This window comes from Triticum aestivum, chromosome 7A, assembly GCF_018294505.1.
Source record: "Triticum aestivum cultivar Chinese Spring chromosome 7A, IWGSC CS RefSeq v2.1, whole genome shotgun sequence".
NCBI lineage: Eukaryota > Viridiplantae > Streptophyta > Magnoliopsida > Poales > Poaceae > Triticum > Triticum aestivum.
Window position 1 is genome coordinate 623,378,906 of NC_057812.1, and position 23,071 is coordinate 623,401,976.

Here is a 23,071-nt window from a genome sequence, read left to right on the forward strand (position 1 = left end):
ATGCCGAGGCGTTGAATAGAATGTAGATGCTAGTTTACGGAAGCAAGTATCGATAATACGTTTGTATCTCCATACTTATATTTCTTCTCTTATAAAAAACTGAGTTGGTGATGATGGTACGTGTGCCATCTTGCAATATAGACCGTCTGATCTATATCTGACGGATGGAAATTAAACTAAAAGATACTCACACCCCTCTCCACATTTGCAGACAGGGCCTTCCCTCGTTCATCCTTATCTCCAACAAACCTCATTGTTAAGCAATTAAGAAAGGAAGCCTCTGGAACAAACTGGCCTGGTGGCCGCTGTCGGCGTCGTCAATCCCCATGCCTCTGCTCAGTCCAACCACCAACCACCACCACACCCCACTCCTCTTCACCTTATCTCATATTTCTCGAGATATCATTAGTTTTTACACATGGGATTACTCCAGCAAGGGTCAATCACGAAAAGTGTTTTATAAAAAATGCATCTTCATGTTCCGTGCAATGCACGGATCTTGCTAGTACTCCTACACAAGACTAAGTTGGTGATGCCGGTGTTTCTGCCATCCGTCGTTTCTGACCATTAGATCTACATCTAACGATTGTGAGGTAAGTTGTTGCCTTTTCTCACCAACATCCCACTTGTCTACCAATTTGCAGAAAAACCCATAATTAGTATCTTAAAACCAACCACATCCCTCCCTGACCTCACCAAAATAGCCCAAGGAATATATTTAGAGTGTTTTGTACCAAGTTTGTGAATAAGTATTATTCTAATTATGATTCGTTGCAACGGACATGAACATTGCTAGTATTTCCAACCATGCATTTTTCCTAGTATTCCATAGTTTCGAGTTTTCCATCAAGATATTAGTCACTCATGGTTGATATTTACTTTCAATCATGTACACATATGCACTATGTAACTAGCCTTGCTTATTGGCTGCCAAAGCTTAACTTTCACTCCTACTTACAATATGTAGAGTATTTAACAAAAAACTACCACTTTCAACCATCCCTAGGAAGAATCTATTGTACAAAAAATAGCAAAAACATACCCAAAATTTCTTAATCCACGCCAAAAACTACCTAGTACTCCTTCCGATTGGGTTCGTTTAAACCCACTTATGACAGGGTTGGCCCACACGTCCGTGCTGATGAGGCAGCTTAAACCAACACATTTTGTTTGACCGTTGACACGAGGGACCCACATCTGACCTTCTATCATGTTATTCCCCCTCAAATCATTATTTTTCCTGAACATTACTTCAAACAGTACTGATGCGTGTTCGTCGGTGGCGTCGGTGATGAGCAAGTTGGCCGCCGCTCCGCCGGACGGGCCGGACACCGCACTGGCCTCCGCACGGGTTGGCAGGCTGGCCCGAGCATGACTCATGAGCGAGCAAGCCACCGTGTTGGCCTTCGCTCAAGCCAGATGGTTGGCCTTAGCACAGCGCGCGCGAGCAAGCTGTCACGCTGCCGTGCCAATCTAGCTAGCAAACCTTGCAGACAAGTAGCTGGACGGGGCTATCTTGGCTAGCTAGCAGCCGCGAGCGCCGGATGGAGCTGGCATCCGGGCTGCCGCAACATGGGCTCCGCACCGCCGGCGGTTTTGACCTCACCTTCTGCCGGCGGCGGTTGCTGCATCCCATGGCCGAGGATGACTAGGTGGACGGGCCGGAGGTTGGAGGTCACTCGAGGATTTTTGTTGGTAATAACATGTACAATGGTTGATAAGGTAGTCTTATCTTAAGTTTTCCACGTGTGCAAGTGGTAGTAGTTTCTTGGCATTTTAGTGGTTTCTTGCATTATTAGAGCAAGTACAATAGAGCCGAGTCAGCAGGCTATAAGAAATAAACTAGTATATTTCTGCTTAGTTGGAGGAAAGAGAAGAGGAGAGAGAAGGTAAGCGGGCTCTTCGTGAAGAGCCAGCTCTAGCACGTGCTCATAGGCACTTTGTGAGAATGAGAAGTGGGCCACATAATAAAAAAGTAGTACACTCTTTTGATCTATTATTGTACATGTTGGCTATAAGATGGGTTGTACATGACATGGCACTGGCTTATAGCCAGCAGCTGGCTATACTATTAACCATGCTCTTAGGGGTTTCTTGTAAGGAACAATGTACGTACTACTAGCGACAAAAGGCGATTCTAGGTTGCGTTGTACTCCAATGAGTACTACTAGTGGTCGCGGGAATGTATACCTTGTTTTGTGGGCTCGATCCCGGCTGAACGCCCGGCTGCCTTTTAAAAAAAATAGTACTACTACACTTCACTGCGAGCTAATATTTTACACGGGTAGTTTGAGTTTTGAAGTCGAACGAACATGCGGCCCCACAATCTGGGTGCACTGGACAGCCTAGCCACGTGAACGGGTTTTCCTTCCTGGCATCCCATGGATCGCGTGCTCGCAATTAAGCCCGTGGAGCCGGGAAAGCCTGGCGGGGCATTGAGAACTGTGCAATATGGCTCTGTACGTAAAGTGCTCTACTACTACTGTGTAGCTTGTGGTGTTGCACGCATGGACTTCACTCCATTATCGGCTCTACTATAAAAGAAAATCCTCTTGATGTGTTTTTTTAAAACGGAGGCAAAAGCTTTGCTTCATATCATTCATAAAGAAGGAACTACTAACAAAGTTCGACGAGATCCATTACACCTCCACAAATGGAAGCGAAAAGCCCAGTCTCGCTGTATCAAATAACTCAAATGTTCTGCCCCCGCAGTAACCATCGCTGATAAACAAGCTGCTAGTGTGTGCGTGAGAGGAGCGGCTGAGTAGGCCAGCTACGTGAGAGGAGCGGCTGAATAGAACACCGAGTGTACCCACTAGGCCACTACGCAGGTGTACTTGCCCTGCATTGATAGTACAACGATGGTTCTAGAGAACAGTAGTACCCTCCACTTATAACTGTAGCTCCTTGGCCCTGAGATTCAAGAGTTCAAAACTGGTGCACTATACTAGAATTATAGTAGATCGCACTACTGGTTGAGAAAGTAGTACTAGTACTGCTACGGTACGAGTACGTAGTAAATAATAGCCTCACCCCTTCTCTAAAGAACGATCGAGGAGCTACAGTTGGAAGGGACGAGGCCCTACGGTTACTACGCTCTTATCTCCTCCTCACTAGTTCCCCTCCCCCCGAAGAGAAGGCAATTCGTCGTTGCTCCCATGGATTCGCCAGGCGGTTCTCCTCCGCGTCGGGGCTGGGAGACCTTGGACAACGATCCTCTGGGAGAAATCACATGCCGCTCCGACGGCCTCACCGGCGCAAGACTCGGTGCTTCCTGCACCAACCTTTTCAAGATAGTGCTTAAACATGCTTGGGAAAAGGCCATGCTTGTTGGTCTTCCATGCGTCCTCGAGGAGAAGGTTCTTCTATGGGACAATCCTTCGAACAGTCCACCGCTCCCTGGCCATGGTTGCACGTTGACTCCGCTAGAGTTGCCGACATTGAGAGGTACTCGGATTTTTTTCGATGAGCAGGTCAGTCATGGAGTTTGATCATGTAGTACTTAGTTATTCCATTTCCATCCTGTAATTTCTCCGCTGCCCACCGTCTTATATATAGGTCTGGGTCGGTGCCAACGAAGATTGGCTTGCATACCTCCGGCCGGATACCACCATCATTTTGCACAACATCCACAGCAGTGCGGCCGTTTCGGTAGACCCCTTCTCCACCATTGGGGGACCTTTCTTTGGACACCAAGATTTCTGACATCTTATCCTCGTATTTTAAAATTATCAAATCGAACTCTTTCGAGCCGCTCTCCCAGTCAATGTTCAAAGGCATCACCATACCTTAGCACTTTTGAGCTTTGCCAACGAAGAAGCCTTGCGCTACTCGGAAAGTACTGACTAGAGGGGGGCATGTGGATCCATAGTCCTAGCCATTCTCACAACGGGATAATAAAGCGAGGTTCTTTTCACCTTTCCCTCACGGTACTACTTCGCTATCGGTCACCCAGGAGTATTTAGCCTTGCAAGGTGGTCCTTGGGGTAGAATTACTGAATGAATACGAGCTGTGGCTAATACCCAAGGCATAAAAGACGCATTTTCTACGGGATCCCGAAATCGGCCTTCCGGACTGACTGGGCTTGAATACGTATGATGATGCCTACATGAGATTGAAGAAGATAGCAATTGCGGACCCGCCGACAAAGCGACGCGGCTACAACGATTACTATCTCATTGCGGTGTTCGACATAATGATTGCCATCAATGCAAGAGGCAGTAACGGCAGAGGCTGGCGCATGTTGGCGGCGGCAGATTTGTACCCCTACACGTTCGAAGACGCCGTGCGCCATGTAGGCCGCATCTTCACGGTGACAAGCCAGGGGACTTGTTTCATCTGGTTGCCATCCTACGGTATGGGAGATTACAAACGGAATGCACAAACCATCATTTGCATCCCTAATGGTACTCCATTATTTTGCAGGGACCAGTCATCCCCTGATCAAAATAAGACCGCCGATCCTGGATGTGCATTTGCATCCACGATTCGGTCTAACCTGGAACCTTGTAGCTGACTTTGGCATATTGGGATCAACTATCTTAGCAGTCGTTACCCATGGTACCACTAATGTGCAACATGGTCACACAATCTACCATGATCGGACCGTCACCATGTACCCAGGTATTCCATTGTTTAACCCTCTCGCCTTCTCTTTCATTGTTGTACTAGTAGTATACTTTGTAGTACTAGTAGGAGTACTTTTTACCTTAGAGGACGTGTATAGCTAGCTAGGCCCTTGAAGACTTGAACCCACTAGCTGCCACCAGTTTTGTTTTTCCATGTCTTACTATCTCATCCATGTACCCAAGAGTGGCTATATATAATAAGCCGGTTATTTTACTTCCTCTATACCGGAGTAGTACTATTTGCTGCACAGTATTACTGACCGCCATATTTGAGCACAACATTATTATGCATGGACCTTGACTATGTACATCACCATGTGTCCAGATCTGGGATGCCGCGTGTACCAGATGAACGTCGCCGAGTTCGACCCCCGTGATGCTACGTGGGTGCCGAGGAACACTCTTGGAGAGTACTTGCTTTTCATCGGGGACCCCATTGTGAAGCAGATGCCACCTTCCGTGCACGACATGGAAGGTCTGCCGTTCATGAAGCATGGTTGTGTCTTCAGTGCGCACCGCCGGATGAACGACATGGTGGGACATGCTATCCCTGATTTATGCCACTTCAGCTTGGATGAGTCTCCATCGTGTGGAACCGGACTAGAAAGCTGTGACAATGATTCCTGTTGCCCACCGCTATGGATCGTGCCATCCATGAAGAACACCTGGGACTGCAACCTGGAGGAGGACATGTACCCCATCTATAACGTGTAAGTGGAGTACGATAATTGTGAACGGTAGCGCTGTGAATATATGTAGACTAGTCGTGCACAAATTTATTACATGTATTGGAGATGAACTTGTGTGGCATACTGGCATTTGTCCTTTAGAATTTATTACTAGTAAATGTGTTATGTGTACGTGCAACTTGTGTGGTTGTTGCACAGGCTCCAACACGCTCTTTGAGAAAAAAAGGTGGCACAGCTTTGGATATACGTGACGTGGCGCCATCATACAGTAGCATCATTCGCTATAGTTGTAGTACACTCCTACTAGGACGACAACTCCTATAAAACCTTGCGCTTGGCTCTTTGCCTCTTCGGGAGGTTCAACAGTTCGTACTCGTGTGAACCTTGCACTTGGCTCTTCGCCTCTTCGGAAGGTCCAACAATGATGATACTACAATACAATATGCTTCTGGCAATCTGACACCGATTGAACTACTACATGTCCACCACGAGGGCGAGGGCGAGGGCGAGGGCGAGGGAGAGGGAGAGGGCGCTGTAGTCAAAACCCTCTCCTCGTCCTGTGAACCACCACGCGCGTGGGCGAGGGAGAGGCGTAGTAAGCAAGCTTCTCCTCGTTCGGTGAGTTGATGGGACACATCAAAGAAGTACTAGTACTACTAGTAGTAGTCCATACTGCGTCCTTTCCGATTAATATGGCTTAATTTGAAACGAGAAAAATACACTGGCGGTCAACGTATGTAACAATACGCTCTTTACAGTCACTATATATAGTTTTGTAGTGATTATACGATCACTAGCTCATCGTAGAGCACCGTATTGCACCCTACTGACTGGTCACATAGTCGAAGTGGCACTTTGTTAACTGGTTAAATTGTCACCTAGTTTGTGGGTCCCACCTGTCAGTTGGCAGAGCAAAGAAATCAGTTAAACAAAACTTTACGCAGGCGCGACACGAGTCCAACCCTTGCGTGCGAACCGCCCCGGCTGTGTATGTGAGTGCATGCACGTGTCCTCCCTCGGTCTTCCAACAAATAGTGTGCATCGGCTATAAAACAAAGAGTATAGTATATGATGTACATCTACACTTCCAATGCATTTAGCCTTTAATCTAAATCGATATTGATAGACTAATGCACCAACTTGTGCTGTAGGTATAGGCTACATGTCTATCCTTAATTACAGCATGCAACGGCCTTCATTTAATATTCTTATCTCAATGGTCGCATGCACACATAAGTCTGCTACTTTTGGGCGTTAATTATGCCCTGGTCAATGTGTAAATCTCTAAATATACAGTCTTTCACGGGCGTAGCGAGTAGGTTGAGCACTTGAGCGTGAGCGTGTGTGTTGCGTTGTGTTCTGTGTGCCGCATGGGTGCGTGAGTGTTGCGTGCGTCCATGTGTACGTGTGCATGCATGCATGCATGGGGCTTACTCCCTCCCATTGACATGTTCATATTTCAAGCTTCCTCTGTTCCCTCCATATGGTGATACTCCCTCTGTTCCCAAATAGTACGGAGTAAAAGCCTCCCTCTGTTCCCAAATACGGAGTATTTGTCTTTCTATAGATTTCAACAAGTGACTAGGTACAGAGCAAAATGCGTGAAGTGAGCGTAGAGGCATAGGGATACTGTAGAAAGGAAGTCCTTGCGATCCATTATTCCCCATCTCGGTCAGAGAGAACTATTCAACTAGTCTTCGAAGTGAAGTGACAATACATGCTGCAGCAGATGGGACACATAATTAATAAGCTGAACCAATGTGTTGGTGTTACTAAATCAGCCTTACCCAGTACTGCCATCTCTTCTTCTTCCTCCTCTCTTCCCCATCGTCGGCTGCACACCATTTACCCCCGCTCACTGCTCACCCGCCCGCGCCATCTTCCTTGGTAGCTCACGCGTACCATATCCCCCGGCTCACTGCTCGGCCACACGAGGAGAAGCTTCTTCGCTCGCCCGCCCGAATCCACTTCCCCGCTGGCTCGCAGGCACCGAAAACCCCAATGGCAGAACCGACTGACACGCAGAGCCACGATTGGAATTCCCTCCCCGTTGTTCTCTTGGAGCAGATCTGTAGTCGTATGGACCTACTCAGCACTGTCCGTCTGGCCGCATGCTCGGTGTCTTTGTACCGTCTACTCATCTGCAACCGGCCTGCTCTTTCAAGACACCCTGCTTGCTAATGCCCGATCCTCGCAGGTGGCCGAGACACCGACTTGACGATCCTACAAAGGTTGCCATGGTGCCCTCAACATGCTACCACTACCCGTCCACATGTCCTTCATGCGCGGCCACTACTGCACGGCCATGAAGGCCAAATGGATCGTCCTCATCTACCACATCGGTAGTCCGTGGCGTCTCGTGGATATCTACACCCAGCGAGAGATCACCCTTCCATTGTTGGCTACCGCCGCCATCGAGCCTCGCGGCCCGCCGAACACTCCCGCCTACTACGCACGAGACGCATCAAGCTTTTGGCTCGACCTTTGTTTGCAGAAAGTTGTAATCTGCAAAGTGCCCACACCACCAGAAGACTACCTGGATTACAAACTCATTGCCTTGTTCAACATGGGATTAGTCTATCTGGAATCCGGTCGCCATACATGGTTATGGCTCATCATCAATCCCGTTGATGCAACATTTCTGTCTGATGCTATAGTGCACGATGGCATCGTTTACGCGGTCGATGCACAGATTGGCTGCCTATACTGGTGGAATCTATCATCGTGTAATTGTTCTATCTCATCTCAACTTTACCTTATGAATACGACTGCCTATTCATTTGATACAAATTTAGAATGCATAGCATGTCTATAACCACATCATTGCTATATGTTCCTCTCATTTCCTAGATTTTTATGACCACACATGTTATTATTAGAGTTGATATGAGAACAATTGGCATCTAATGATTGTTAGAATACATATTATGAGCATAACATCATGATTGCTATATGTTACTCTAGTTTATAAGATTTTCATAACAACACATGTTACTGCTTAGAGTTGATATGAGAACAGTAGTAGTAAGTGCTATGGTAGAATATGAGTAGGCGCCGTCATAGCTGTTTTCCTCTCATTGTTACATGATGTTTGAACCATGACATATTGCTAGAATATGAAAGCCATTGGCTTATTTTTTTAACTTGGGGTATGATTATGACCACGGCATTGCAATTCTCTGTCTATGATATGTGTCACTGTTATAATAATCTTAATTCCACACATACTCTAAACATGATTGTTTATTTTTGTCCTTTTGGTCCCAATTTGAATTGTTGCAGCAGACGCCAATGCGCTGGCCTTCATGATTCCAGGACCTGGAATCATACCAGCCAATGGGTGGTGGTTTATCGCTGGTTCAGCTGACGGCGGTCATTTGATGCTCATTTGCACGTACCAAATTGACCAAACCATTACATCAAACCACATGCAGTACAATGCGTGGGGCGTTCGTGACATTGATGGCTATGGCTACTTCGTGTTCAAGAAAGATCCCAGCTTCGTTGGGCCAGGCGTATTCAACTCGAGGCGAGTTTACAGCCTCGGCAACCCCTCCTTGTTCCTCGGGCTCAATTATCCGATCACCTAACCAATCATCGATCATATCACCGGTGATGATTACTATGCTATGCAACTTCCAGTCGCGAGGGGGGGCTGTGTTTACACATCATATCATGGGTTTCATGAATCACCATATCCAGAGATTCGTCGACACAGCTTGTTGCCAGATAATCTTCAGTGTGTGAAAGGCATCAAGCTTCCATGCGATGGATGGCTTTTGCAAACCCGACATGCGACGATGTGGTTCATGCCAACAGCAAATATGCACAACTTGATTCGTGCTGATATCTATACTGAGCCATGTATTCTGCTGTTGTAGCATGACCCTCTTTTGTTGGATATTATGTATTGTTGTTAGTTTGAAGCACTCCTCTCGTTTGAAGGATAGATACCTTCCTGGGATCAAGTGCATCCTAACTCACCTGCGTAGGATGTACTGATAATGATGATGGAGATGTTGTGCAGAAGCCATATATATATATATATATATATACACACACATACATACATAAACACTATTCTGATCACAACATGAACTTCCCGAGTAATGCGCCTGACCTTCCCCGAGTACTAGGTTGAACTTCAGCTAAAAGGTGTCCAAATGGGGCTTGCGATATACTGTTGGAAAGCTATGGACATTAATATCATGACCCAAGTTAAATTTTTGACAAAATGTAAGCGGTTTAAGAGGAGTTTTGAAAACCATTTTTTTCTTCATACAAAAATCGTGAATCGTATTTTCGATCGCATTTTTAAACCGTTTATCGGAATGAGGCAAATAATATGGCGTTGGAAAGCTGCTGCAAAACCGCTCCTTCCACATGTTGAAAGTTTTCTCTAATTCCCTACAGTTAAAGAGTAATTCGGAAAATCGTAGAATTTCGCAAATGAAACACCCGAGTTTGTATTTTTGATGCCATTTCTAAACGGCTAATCCAATTGAGGCAAATAATATGGCGTTGGAAAGCTTATGAAAATGCGCTACTTTTTCATGTTAAAAGTTTTTTTTCTAATTTTGAACTGTTTAAAAGTAATTTAGAAAACGGTACAAGTTCCACCAAGTTCGTATTTTCGAGCTATTTTTTTAACCGTACGTCCAAATGTAGCAAATGATATGGCGTTGGAAAGCTTGAAGATACGCGAAACTGTTTTGAATATATTGTTTCTCCTAATTCATTATGGTTATATGTCAGTTTTGAAAATGGCTAAAAACGTATTTTTGCCGTAATTTCTACAAACTTTATCAGAATGGGGCAAATAATATACCGCTGAGAAGCTACGGAAAATTCGAAACTTTTTCATGTTGATGGTTTTCTCTGAATCCTGGCCGTTTTCAAGTAATTTCGAAAATGGCGAGATCATGCATTCTGCCTTTATCGTGAAACAGATTCTTCAAATATGCACCACGTGAAGAACTTGAACTTCTCAGCATGTGTGCTTGAACTTCACTCTGTCTTTCACGTGTTTTTTTCTCGTGGATCTCCATCCACTACATGTAGCTCTCCATCCATTCACCGGAATTGAGCAGGTGATATACCGATGGAAAGCTGCTATAAACACGCAAGTTTCCCGTGTTGATCATCTTTTCATACTCGTGACGATTTTAAAAGTTTTTCATCTAAAATTCATTCAGCGTAGTAGTTGAACTTCCTGCTGTTTTCATGTTGACCTTCTGTGACGTATTTTTGTTTGTAATTTTCTCATCCATTCGCTAGTGTTACACAAATAATATTCCTTTTGTACAAACGTCTCTCACAACAATTTTTTTTAACTTTCTCCGCCCAGGGACTTGAACTTACACAAATGATATTCTTGTCGTTTTGAGGTAAATTAGAAAATGGCGAGATCATGATTTATGCGTTCATCACGAACGAAAATGCACTGTGTGAAGTAGTTGAACTTCTGGGGCATGTTTGTTTGAACTTCACTCTGTTTTTGACGTGCTGTTTTTTGACGTGTTGCTTTTTGCACCGCGTGAAGTAGTTGAACTTCTGGGGCATGTCTGTTTGAACCTCACTCTGTTTCACTTTATTGTTTTTTTCTTATATGAAATACACACCATGTAGCACGTGAAATTCCGGTTGTTATCACTTTGAACTTCTGTCTGGTCTGAGAGAATTATTTTAAAACACAAAAAACTACATTTTTATGTATTTTCGACATCTAAATACATGGTGAACCTCTCTCACAAGAATTTTTAAACTTTTCTCGCCGAGCACTTGAACTTCTAGCAACCATTTTTCCATTTATGAGTTGTTTTTAAAAGGCAAAAAATGGCGTTGTGTTTTTTATTTTTTGAACATGTAAATCCTAGGTTTTAATAAACTCCGAACTTCTCTGTTATTTCAATTTGAACTTCAACTTTTTATATCTTGAGTACAGAATTGTATTCGATTTTTATAAGGAAAAAATTGAACATGGAAATACAAGGTGAACCTCTCTCGCAAGAATTTTTGAACTTCTCCGGACAAATCACTTGAACTTATTTCAACAAACCTTTTAAGCTTTTATTTTTGTATACTTTTTTTCTCACCTGAAATGGATTACTTGCAGTACTTGAACTTCTCATTTGTTTTCACTATGAACTTCTTTCATGTATTGTTGTTCAACCCCTCTCACAAGAATTTTTTAACTTTCTTGTGCCGAGCACATGAACTTCTAGCAACAAAACTTTAGGCTTTGCATTTTCATTCTTTTTAATACAAAATGCACACCATGTAGTACGTGAACTTCTGGCAATTATCAATCTGAATTTCTGAGATCATGCGTTTTGCCTTCATCGAAAAAACAGAGTCTCCGCAAATGCACTTCGTGAAGAGGTTGAACTTCTGGAGCAGTTTGTTTTGAACTTCACTCTATTTTCATGTGTTTGTTTTTTACCCGTAACTCCCCAACCACTTATCCAGAATTGAGCAAATGATATACCCGTGGAAAGTTGTTGAAAACACGTAACTTTCCCGGGCCGAGCACTTGAACTTCTAGCAACAAAAAATTTACCTTTTTTATTGTATTTTTCTCATACGAAACGTACACCATGTAGTACATGAACTTCCCGTTGTTATCACTTTGAACTTCTCTCTGGTTTGAGAATTTCTTTTAAACACCAAAAAACCATATTTTGTTGTGTTCCGGACATCTAAATACACGGCGAACCTCTTTCACAAGAATTTATAACTTTCTCGGGCTAAGCACTTGAACTTCTAGCTACAAAACTTTTAGACTTTGCCTTTTTATTGTTTTTTTCTCATAGGATACACACACCATGCACTACGTGAACTTCCGGCAGTTATAACTTTGGACATCTCTTTGTTTCTCTTGTAGTAATGGAAAAAATCCGAGTTTTTATAGACATCCCCCGCTCTAACTTTTTACAAAACAAAATTACAGTATTTTCCACTTTCTATGATTTGTTTTTCTTGCCTCGTGACATGTTTAGGCACTTTTTTGTTAGTGAAATGGCCTAGACGGTCCTTTTTATCATTGATGAATTTCTTCAGCATATGGTACACGTGAACTTATGAATTTCTAAAACATGCACTTTGCATTTATATCTAAAACATAACGGTTAGCTTTTGTTTCGAACAACATGCACCATTTTGTTTTAACCGTTCAAAAGAATAAGAATATTTATACACCTTTTGAAAAGTTGTTGAATAGGAGAAACTTTTTAATGTAGAGCCTTTTCTTTCAAAATTGTAATGGATTGAGAGAATTATTTTAAAACACCACAAAAAATATATTTTGGTGTTTTAAACATGTAAATACACGGTGAACCTCTCTCGCAAGAATTTTGAAACTTTCTCGGGCTGATCAATTGAACTTCTAGCAACAAAAATTGTATAGTTTGGCTTTTAATTATTTTTTTCTCATATGAAAAACGCACTATCTAGTATGTGAACTTCTAGTTGTTTGTCACTTTGAATTGATCTATGTTTTATTTGCCCTAACTCCTAAAGCACTCATCAAAATTGAGCATGTAAATCCTAGGTTTTAAAAATCTTTGAACATCTCTGCTATTTTAATTTGAACTTCTTAGTTTCCTTTTTTTAGAAAAGAAAAAAGATTATTAAGTAAACATTGAACAACCTTTTTTGAAATTGAACTTCATTATTTAATTTTGCATAGATACAAGAAGAATTTGAGGTTTTTTATACATCGACTTACCCCTTTTTTAATTTGAAATTCTTACTTTTCTTATAAATTTGAATCTCTCCATTTTCAAAAAATGCGAAAAAAATGATGTTACCTTTTAGCAAAGAAAAAATAGGAATTTTTTTATAAACATCAAACTGCTTTATTATTTTCAATTTAAACCTCTTTGTGTATATTTTGAAATGGAAAAATTGGAGTTTTTTTTAATAAATATCGAAGTTCTTCGTTATTTCGAATTGAACTTCTTCATTTATTCGTTAGTAACCAGGAATTTTTGAGTTTTGTAATAGATGTCGAACTGATCCTTTTTTTAAATTGAACTTCTTGGTTTTATTATTTAGTAACGAGGAAAATATGAGTTTTTCATATATGTTGAAGTACTTTAGTTATTTAATTTAAACATCTTTGTTTTTTAAATTTGGACTTCTTGATGATATTCATTAGTGATGAAAAGGAAAATTCAAAATTTGAATTTGTGGATGAAAAAAAGGGAAAGTATGAACGAGAAACGACCGAAATTGTACAATTTTTTTGAATCCTGCAGCAAGACTAAAGCAAAATCAAAATGAACAGTACCAATCCCTTGATTGATATACACCCATGAATAGCTCTGAACAATTCGAGTTAGCAGACTACCTCAAACTTGAATCAACATGAATACCATAGTACTTACTACTCATCTTGGTCTGCTCTGCTTAGTATAGAGTCCTGCTATGCTTGCACGATCCACGCACGGTGCTGAAATCTAGCCGCACATGCATATGAATAAAAAAAGCATCGGCCAGTGGATTCACCCGTCGTTCAAAGGTCGTGCACTAGCATCGTGCGTGAAGTAGTTCCACTTAGTATACTACATCAATCCCAGCAGGAAGGCACACGAAGCACGTCCGCATATAGTAGCTTCCAGAGTTCCAGTTGGTACAGTTTTGATAAAAGAAAAGCAACAGGCACACCCAGAATCCCCACCGACCGCTCACTGTGTGCCCATTCCTATCCACACAGCACTGTTCCTCTTATCCATCAAACCATCACTCAGGCACCGCACCGCTCCGCCCCCATCTTCCTCCTCAAGGAACAGCAGCACCAGAGGGCACCTACCTCGGGAAGGTCAAAGCGGCCTCCGGCCGAAGGTCAACGGTCACCCATGCTGCAGTTTGAACACCACCGTGGAGGAGGGATTGAGCGCGGGTCCTCTGTGGTAGTGCGTGGTGGATTAGCCGCTGAAGATGCAGCAATCACGTGGTGTAGTTGGACTGACTATGTGCATGTGAGGATGGTGCTGGCCCGGCTCCCCGCTCGGGACATAGAGAGGAGGACGCTGGCGCACACCCAGGACGGCTTCTCTTGGGCACCCGACGTCGCGAAGCACAGCCCGACGGCCAAGCCAGTGACCCAGGTGGTCGGTAGAGAGGGTGTGTGGGCAGTGGACCCGCGTTTGCAGCAAGCGATGGACTGCGCTGGCTAGCGGCCGAGGACTGCGTGGAGGTTCTCCGGTAGCCGCAATTGTGGCACAGAGTCGCGCGCGGAGGCGCGACGGGGCGGGGATCCGGTGGGGGGCGTGGGTAATCCGGGAGGGCAGGCGGTGGTGGGGGAATCCTGGAGGGCGCTCGGCGGTGGAGTGGTTTGGGAGGATGCTCCGTTGATGCTTGTCGGGGCCGGCGGCTCACGCTCCAGCAACTGGAGGCAGGCCAGGCGCAGCGGGATCCAGCGAAGGGGGGCGGAGTTGGCACGCAGCGGCCGGAGCAGTTGGCGAGAGGCCGCGCCAGTGGGAGGCAGAGTGGCTGGAGAAGGTATCGGGTGGCCGCGACTACCGGGGAAGGTGGCGGGTGGCCGCGGCGGCCGGGGAAGCTTAGGAGAGACGGGGAAGAGGCGAGCAGGGTACTTGGGGATCGAGGCGGGTGGAGAACGAGCGGTCGCGGGTGGGCTTTTTCTGCGGGCTCGGGAATTTAGAAACAACTTAATCGGTCCTATATAGGCGCGTCGTGATCCAAATAGTTATTCTAATCCTAGGATTAGAATAGTGTTATTATATATATATATATATCAGTTAGGCTTCAAGTGCGTACTTGTTAGTTAAACCTATGTATAAATTGTGACACTAAATACGACTAGTAAGTAGTACAGTAGTAGTAATAGTATACGTCGGTCAAATTATTCATCATGTCAACACATTAAATTGACGTGACAACACGCTGCGCGTGAGGTGACACAATAATCCCGGCGACGTGTTCAGGTATTCTGTACATCAGATTTGGAGTACCCCTTATCTGTCGAAATCTTTCATCATTCACTTAAAACAGTTGATTGATCATACATTGAGTACCATATAACTGGAATTACCGATGCAAGTTGAAGAAGGATTGGTCGGTACTGCCGGCTGGCATCAAGTTCGATCGCACAGATCAGGAGCTGATCGAGCACCTTGAGGCCAAAGTGAGTGCTGACAGTGTGGTATTTCAGTCTCTCATCGATTTGTTCATACCAACCATCGACAGCGAGCACATCATCTGCTACACCCAACCTGAAAAACTTTCAGGTAAGACACCGATCGGCCGTCTACTTGCACAAACATATTCCTTTGTTTATAGCTCTATTTTTCTTTTTAGACGCAGACCTGATGAAGCAATTACAATTTGACAGTTAATAAAAAGTGAAACAAGTGACTGCAACATGCCAAAGATGTTATGAGAATGCCAACTAGGTACACTAAAACCTGTATTCCACAATACTGCAGGTATCACACTGAGTGGCCTAAGGAAGCATTTCTTCCAATGCAATTCCAGGGCGTTCAAAAGGGGCACGTGAACGCGTCGCAAGATACAGTCGGAGTGTGGAATGCACGCGATGTGGCACAAGACCGGCAATACCTTGCCGGTGATGGTCAACCACCGGCAGACGAGCAGCAAAAAAGGTTCTGGTGCTGCACACCAACAAGAACTTCGACCAGCAAAGGACCAACAGGGTGATGCACCAGTACCACCTCGGGGACCTGGAGCAAGAGAAGGAGCGGGAGCTGGTCCTTTGCAAGATTTTTTTCTACCAGACGAACACTAGGGCCAGGAGTAAAAAGATTATAAGTTAGTTTGGTATTGGTACTTGTACTACCTTGTCGTCCGCAAGTTGGTATTGTTGTTAAAGATCTTTTGGTATGAACTTGCATTTGCTTCCAACCATCATGCCGAGGGTCGACGTGGATATAAAGCTGAATCATTTGTTTCAAAACAAATTTTCAGGCACCTGATTTTTATTTGATGGGTAGCATAAGCACCCGCTGTTCGAATTCCCAGTTCTCCTATTTTTTCGAAACAAGTGCATGCACTTATTATCACGATAAAAAACAATATCCGTGCTGCATCCCAGTTATCAGTCTGTACTTGCAGAATTCTCTCGTTTATTGAGCACGTATATTGCTTTTTCAGGTCGAGCAAGTTTCAACTCGGCTGTAGACTGCCCAGGGTTGGTTTTGTTTTTAACAGGCCCAGCCCATGACGACAACGAGGCACAAAGATCCAACAGGTATCTACTGGCCTCTGGCCCGCCAGCATTAGTTATATTTGGTCTTACAACATCCGCAAGCAGTTTTTTTTACTGAATCAAACACACAGCCCAGTTCTATTTTCCTATTGAAATGCATGTCCTACATCCGTTTTCTAATCTCTACCTATAGTTTTACTAGTTCATATACACGTATCATTATATTGAAAACACATAAAATTCCCTTTTCATATTTACATCCTTATTTTTGTTGTTTTTCCCACCCAGCGCTGATTTTTTACCACTAGTTTACCCTTAAACCAACTCAATTGTCCCACGTCTTATTTGCTTACAAAAACAAAACGATTTTTTTGGCAAATCAATAAGTTCTTAAAAAACTGTTTATCATTTCGGGATTACAACAGTTCGGACTCCACTGAAATATGCAAAAGAAGGTTGAACTTTTTGACCGTGGTCCTAGGCAGAAAATGGGCTATAATAAATTACTTAAGAATTAGCAAATGGGCTGCAAATTATAAAAAATAGCAAATGGGCTTTATGTTGTCTGCCACAGATTTGAAGGTTGACTTGTGGGCCTACTAAGTTCATGCCTACACATGGTCTCTCAAAAAAGAAACTTAGCCAACAATCGACTCTACCAGCGTCAGACCGTTAGATGTCAATCTAACGACAATCGTGCATCTTCAGTCTCTGATCTTCCTGCCCCAGCCGCCCAAACCAGCGCCGTCGGAACCGCCTGCTCCCGCCTCCCGTGGCCGGCAGTGTTGCCGGGCAAGCCTCATGGTCCCATCATACTCGCATCCTTGGCCAGTCTATCCCTCTAGTCACCCACACCTCCTTTTATTTTCCGACGACGGCAACCGAACCAGTCAACCCTCGTACTCTCCACCGCGTGGGCACCCACTGTCGTGTCTTCCCCGGCTCTGTGTCGTTCCCTTCGTAGGCCTCGCCGTCGTCCACCGCCCTGGTGCTCTCGGCGTGGCGTGGTCAACAATGTCCATCCAACGACCGTAGTGCCTCTTCAACCTCTGGTCTTCTTGCCCCAGCCGCCCAAAGCAGCACCGGTCGTGCCGCATGCTCCCGCCTCCCATGGCCGACTGTGCTGCCGAGGAGGCCTCACCGTCCCCATACTACTCCCACTGTTGGCCAGGCCATCCCTCCACTCACCCACTCCCCCTGTTATTCTGCAGCGACGGCAGCCTCACACCGCAGCCGAACCAGTGAACCCTCGTACTCCTCTCCCCGTGGGCATCCACTGTCGCGTCTTCCTCGGCTCCGCGTCATCCCCTTCCTAGCCCTCACCGTCGTCCACCGCTATGGTGCTCTCGGCGCGGCATGGTCAATGTGGTCAACGACCGACTTCCATTGGAAGAGTACTGTACATGGAGAGGCTGACAGCTGGGTCCACGGCAGCCGCAAGGAAGTGCCTCCTTATTACGCGCAAATAATTATTCCTCCACCTGACAGCAGGGACCCACCGGACGAGCCACCAGTATTTCACGGAGAAATGTTTCCCCCCTGACTGCTGGGACCCACCGGACGGGCCACCGTATTTCGCGGAAAAAAACGTTTGCCCCTAACTGCTAGGACCCACCGGACGGACCATCGTATTTCGTGAAAAAGCGTTTCCCCCGCTGTCAGCTCGGACCCACCGGAAGTGCCTCCTTATTACGCACAGAAAAATGAATACTCCCCCTGCTAGATGGGACCCACCATGGTGGGAGGCTGACTTGTGGGCCTACTAAGTTGACGGGGACGACGGGCTTTGTCAACTTAGTCAATATGAACGATTCTAGCTCCAGTGACCGTACGATGTCCATCAAACGGCCGTCGTGCTTCTTCAATCTCTGCTCTTCCTGCTCCAGCCGCTCAAACAAGTGCCGGTAGGACTGCCTGCTCCCTCCTCCCTGCAGCCAGCTGTGCTGCCGCGCAGGCCTCATCGCCCCACCGTACTCCCATCACTGGCCTCGCCATCCCTCTACTCACCCACACCTGCTATTATTCTCCGGCGACGATAGATGAACCAGTAAACCCTCGTATAGTCGTACTCCCCTTCGCGTGGGAAACAACTGCTGAGGCTTCCCTGCCTCCGTGTCGTTCCCTTCCTAGGCCTCGCTGTCGTCCACCGCCCTGGTGCTCTCAACGCGGCCTGATGAACGTGGTCAACGACCGACATGCATCTGAAGTGGACTGTACGTGGAGAGGCCGACAGCTGGGTCCACGGCCGCACGCAAGGAAATGCCTCCTTATTACGCGCAAAATAATGATTCCTCCACCTGACATCAGGGACCCACCGAAAAGGCCTCTGTATTCCGCGAAAAAATGTTACCGCCGCTGACAGCTCGGATCCACCAGCTATATCTTCACACGCAAGGAAGTGCCTCCTTATTACGCACAACCCCTATTAGCTGGGACCCAGTATAGTGGCAGGCTGACTTGTGGGCCTACTAAGTTGACGGGGACGGAGGGCTTTGTCAACTTAGTCAATATGCACGATTCTAGCTCCAGTGACCGTACGATGTACATCCAACGGTCGTAGTGCTTCTTCAACCTCTGGTCTTCTTACTCCAGCCGCCCAAACCAGCGCCGGTCGTGCCTCGTGCTCCTGTCTCCCGTGGCCGATTGCGATGCGGCGGAGGCCTCACCGCCCCCTACTACTCCCACCGCTGGCCAGGCCATCCCTCTACTCACCCAGACCCCCTGTTATTTTGCGCGACGGCAGCCTCACACCGCAGCGAACCAGTGAACCCTCATACTCCTCTACGTGTGGGCATCCACTGCCGCGTCTTCCCCGGCTCCGCGTCGTCCCCTTCGTAGGCATCGCCGTCGTCCACCACCCTGGTGCTCTCGGCGTGGCATGGTCAACATGGTCAAGGAACGACTTTCATCGGACGTGGACTGTACGTGGAGAAGCTGACAGCTAGGTCCACGGCCGCAGCAAGGAAGTGCCTCCTTATTACGTGCAAAATAATCATTCCTCCACCTGACAGCGGGGACCCACCGGACGGGCCACCGTATTGCGCAAAAAAACGTTTCCCCCCTGACTGCTGGGACCCACCAGCTACACCTTTGCACGCAAGGAAGTGCGCCCGGGCAAAAAAAACGATTCACCCCGTGACTGCTGGGACCCACCAGCTACATCTTCGCACGCAAGGAAGTGCCTGACAGTTGGGACCCACCTGGTCGAAGCGTACGTAGCGTTGTCATTCTGGTCGCGAACGTGTACATACATACTATTTGATGTAGAGGCGCGCACGTGTCGTAGTAGAGGCGCGCACGTAGCATGTACACGCACGTACAACGGCCAGGTTGCAAGAAGAAAATATGGCCACGTATGTGTACATACGGGCGGGGTCTCGAACACCTACTCGCGCATACGTACGGCCAAGGCTCGTGTACATGGCTGGGTCGGAACGGAGAAACCGCGTCATCGTTGTGTTCATGGGGAGGCAACGAGGAATGCGTCGTGTTCATGGGGAGGCAACGGAATGCGTCGTGTTCATGGGGAGGTAACGAAATGTGTCGTGTTCATCGGGAGGCAACAGAACGCGTGGGAGCCAACTGGCTGGGTCGGAATGGAATGAGTGGTCGTGTTCATCAGGAGGGCTTGGACGGAACAGGCGATGGAAACGAGGCCTGGCGTATCGCAGAACGGAGGAAACGGACCTCCTGCGGTCGAAACTGGGGTCCTGTTGATCGGGAGGGGTGTGGCGTACCGCAAAATGGAGGAAACGGACCTCCTACAGTTGAAACGGGGGTCCTGTTGATCGGGAGGGGAGTGGCGTACCGCAAAACGGATGAAACGGACCTCCTACGGTCGAAACGGGGGTCCTGTTGATCGGGAGGGGTGTGGCGTACCGCAAAACGGACGAAACGGACCTCCTACGGTCGAAACGGGGGTCCTATTCATCGGGAGGGGTGTGGCGTACCGCAAAACGGGACTCCACGTGATACTGTTCATCTCCACCGTCGACCTCCTCCAGCCTCTAGGGGCTACTGCCGACCTCCTCCAGCCTCCACGGGCTACCGTCGACCTCCCCCAGCCTCCACGGGCTCCTGTTCATCCAGCCTCCACCGCGCGCTACTCCACCGGCTACTGTTCAACCACCCCTCCACGGACACCCCTCCATCGTCTACTGTTCATCCAGCCCTCCACACCACGGGGTCCTATTCAACCACCCCACCACGGGCACCCCTCCACCATCTACTATTCATCCAGCCCTCCACACCACGGGGTCCTGTTCATCCAGAGGTAACGCCACCGCTCACTATTCATCCACCCCCCAACGCTCACTGTTCATCAAATCAATCGGCTTCAGTTAGCAGCAATAGCGAAGGAATTGCTTGCTCGGGATCAGTAATGCGTAGCCTGCAGTGTAATCGCTCGGGTTCAGTTAGAGCCCAACGCCTCTCTCGGGTTCATTTAGAGCCAATGCCTCACACACACGCGCGTACGTGTATGAGAGAAACGCGCATCGCTCGGCCCCCGACCTCCCACCGTAACCGGGAACTCCCTGAAATTTTCCTCGCCCTTGCTTCTACCACGGTTTTTTCCGTCATGGACGGCCCAAAGAATGTCATACAACTGCATCTCCGGCCCACCCAGGACGAAAAGCCCATTTTCTGTCATGATTTTTTGTCATAGAAGTAGTAGCCCACCACATCTATGATGATACCGGGTTTTGTCACAATTATTGTCATAGAAGTGTCATATGTATGACAGAAAAAAATTTGTTCGGCCCAAAATGTCATGGATGTGTCTTTTTTTTGTAGTGTATTGTATTGTTGCCATCGAGGATAAAAAGATGGGGTTTATATCATATTGCATGAGTTTATCCCTCTACATCATGTCATCTTCCTTAAAGCATTACTCTGTTCTCTTGAACTTAATACTCTAGATGCATGCTGCATAGTGGTCGATGTGTGGAGTAATAGTAGTAGATGCAGGCAGGAGTCGGTCCACTTGTCTTGGACGTGATGCCTATATACATGATCATACCTAGATATTCTCATAACTATGCTCAATTCTATTAATTGCTCGGCAGTAATTCGTTTACCCACCATAATACTTATGCTCTTGAGAGAAGCTACTAGTGAAACCTATGGCCCCCGGGTCTATCTTTCATCATATTAATCTTCCAATACTTAGTTATTTCCTTTGCCATTTATTTTACTTTGCATCTTTATTCCTCTTTATCATAGAAATACCAAAAATATTATCTTATCATATCTATCAGATCTCACTCTCGTAAGTGACCGTGAAGGGCTTGACAACCCCTTTATCGCGTTGGTTGCGAGGTTCTTATTTGTTTGTGTAGGTGCATGGGACTTGAGCGTGATCTCCTACTGGAAGGATACCTTGGTTCTCAAAAACCGAGGGAAATACTTACGCTGCTTTACTGCATCACCCTTTCCTCTTCAAGGGAAAACCAACGCAATGCTCAAGAGGTAGCAAGAAGGATTTCTGGCACCGTTGCCGGGGAGATTCGCGCCAAGTCAAGTCAAGATTTGACTCCCACAATGAGTCATTTTTGGCGCCATTACCAAATCGAAATATACCAAGTACCCATCACTCCTACTAGGACGACAACTCCTATAAAACCTTGCACTTGGCTCTTTGCCTCTTCGGGAGGTTCAATAGTTCGTACTCGTGTGAACCTTGCACTTGGCTCTTCGCCTCTTCGGAAGGTCCAACAATGATGATACTACAGTACAATATGCTTCTGGCAATCTGACACCGCTTGAACTGCTGCACGTCCACCGCGAGGGCGAGGGCGAGGGAGAGGGAGAGGGAGAAGCTGCTGTAGTCAAAACCCTCTCCTCGTCCTGTGAACCACGGCGCACGTGGGCGAGGGAGAGGCGTAGTAAGCAAGCTTCTCCTCGTTCGGTGAGTTGATGGGACACATCAAAGCAGTACTAGTACTAGTAGTAGTAGTCCATACTGCGTCCTTTCCTATTAATATGGCTTAATTTGAAACGAGAAAAATACACTGGCGGTCAACGAATGTAACAATACGCTCTTTACGGTCACTATATATAGTTTTGCAGTGATTATACGATCACTAGCTCATCGTAGAGCACCGTATTGCACCCTACTGACCGGTCACATAGTCGACGTGGCACTTTGTTGACTGGTTAAATTGTCACCTAGTTTCTGGGTCCCACCTGTCAGTTGGCAGAGCAAAGAAATTAGTTAAACAAAACTTTACGCAGGCACGACACGAGTCCAACCCTTGCGCGCGAACCGCCCTGGCTGTGTATGTGAGTGCATGCACGTGTCCTCCCTCGGTCTTCCAACAAAGAGTGTGCATCGGCTATAAAACAAAGAGTGTAGTACATGATGTACATCTACACTTCCAATGCATTTAGCCTTTAATCTAAATCGATATTGATTGACTAATGCACCAACTTGTGCTGTAGGTATAGGCTACATGTCTATCCTTAATTACAGCATGCAACGGCCTTCATTTAATCTTCTTATCTCAATGGTCGCATGCACACATAAGTCTGCTACTTTTGGGCGTTAATTATGCCCTGGCCAATG